Source organism: Arachis hypogaea, chromosome 10 (assembly GCF_003086295.3).
Source record: "Arachis hypogaea cultivar Tifrunner chromosome 10, arahy.Tifrunner.gnm2.J5K5, whole genome shotgun sequence".
In the NCBI taxonomy this organism is placed as follows: domain Eukaryota; kingdom Viridiplantae; phylum Streptophyta; class Magnoliopsida; order Fabales; family Fabaceae; genus Arachis; species Arachis hypogaea.
Window position 1 is genome coordinate 58,825,954 of NC_092045.1, and position 2,241 is coordinate 58,828,194.

A 2,241-nucleotide genomic window follows, 5' to 3' on the forward strand; every position below is an offset into this window, starting at 1 on the left:
AGGATAAGAAGCATGGTTGAAGATACAGTAGGAAAGAGGAGACGGAAGGGAAGGCACTTCATGGTATGAAGTTTCTGACCAAGGAATCATGCTATCTATCTTTTACTTTCTTATTTGTGTTATTTCGTTCATACATTTATTTGATTTGCTGACTAAGATTTCAAGATGACCATAGCTTGCTTCAATACTAACAATCTCCGTGGGATCGACCCTTACTCACGTAAGGTTTATTACTTGGACGACCCAGTGCACTTGCTGGTTAGTTGTGCGAAGTTGTGTAATGCCATGGTATTGAGCTACCAACGTTTTGGAGCCATTACCGGGGATTATGAGAGTTGTGAAAAAGTATTGTTACAATCGCGCACCTCTTGTCCTCGCAGATGAATTATGCTCAGATTCTTTTAAGATGGATTAGAATATTGTAAACAGTAATGAAGTGATAGGACGTGGATAACTCAATTATGCTCATGCAAGGGCTTCAGTGCTCACTAGTCCTCACATATTGGGAGTCGTAGGTCTTAGGATTTCATCCAAATGGTATCATGGAGATCTCTTATATGTAATCACTTGAGCAGCTTATAATTTCTTTGCTTTGGCCTCGACTCTAAGTATCATGTCTCAAAGCGGCTTTTAAATAAGCTTTCAATCAATACTCCTAAACCAGTTGGTTTTAAGGTATTAGGTGTTAAAGCACCCCTCAGGATTACTTGCTCAAGCCTCTTTCCTTGACACACTTCAACCACAAGCATTTACTAGGATATTAACTCTTTTGAGTTTTTGTTTCTTTCTTTCTTTTTCTGCCTAGTAATTGATGCTCAGAGCCTTGGGCCATGTTCTTTTTGCTTTTGTATTTTCTTTACTTTATTTTTGTTTTGCTTGCTTCTCGGATCAATTGATTTTTGAGAATCTCCACAATACTTCTTTGAACTTCATGTCCTGCCTATGAGCTCCCATGCAAGTTTCACAAGCATGCAACCTCAATACATAATCATACAACTAGAACCACCACTTCTCCTAATCTTTGCTTGCCTCAGAAATTGATTTATTCCTCAATCCTTCTTTTCAAAGAACTTTCATGTGATGCATTCTTGCAAATTGAGTGCAAACATGTTTTGAAGATAAGAATGTTGTGAATGATCAGCCATCTTTCTTATTGAATTATAAAGGAAGATTATGCTATGCAGGCAGGCAGGAAAAAGAAAAACTATATGATGCAGACAAACAGGGCAAATAAGGATACACTCAAACTTTCAATCACAGCAACATTTGATGTAAAACAATCACTTAACAATACAACCTGTTGGAGTTCACTTGCTTCCTTCTTCTCATCATCATCATTCTGACTTTCTGCTCATCTTTCACCTCTTTGGTTGATGATGCTAAAAATCTCCCAAAAGTTTGTATGATATTCTCAGTGATATTGGAAGTTGCTTGTTCTACAAGCACTTAGAAATAGTGGTTAGTCTGCATAGTTTATTTGTGGCTTTTTGAACTTACTTTGGTGTGGGAACACCAAACTTAGTACCTTGCCAAAGGTTTTCATTATCCATGTGTGAAATTCTTTTTCTCAAAAGTAATAAGGCTGAATACTAGAAAACAGCAGAATAGTTAACTAATTCATCCATTATGCTTGAAGCCCATATTATGCATAAGGTGAGAATGTGTGTTATAATGGGATTTTGGTGGAACACCAAACTTAGAATTCTTCATTCTCCCTTAGATTGTTTTGGTGTGCAACACCAAACTTAGCTTCTTGCAATCTAGATAAAGTTAGTTAACCTTTTTATTGAAATAGATATGAAAAGAAAACTACCTCAGGTTGGGTTGCCTCCCAACAAGCGCTCTTTTATTGTCATTAGCTTGACATCCTCAGTGCTCAAGGAAATTGAGGCTTTGCCTCTTTCTTACTCGTTTCTGTGAGGTCTTTGGCTAATTGTCCTATTTGCTTCTCAATTCTCCCGAGTAAGTCATTATAGTGTTTGTTCATCATTGCTTGCTGTTTCATCATTCCTTCTACTACGATCTCTAGAGTGGTGATCCTTTGATAATCTTGTGAGATTGGTTGGTTGTGGTGTGTTAGAGGTTGGAAGGATGGGTAATGTGGTGGTATGTTGTGATTGAAGTCCCTTTGTTCCTGATATTGAGATTCCCTCATTCTTAGATAAGAATGTGGCTTCCATGGTGGAAATTGTGCCTTCACTGTAGTAGAATGGAGAAAGTCAATTTGTCTAGCTATTGACC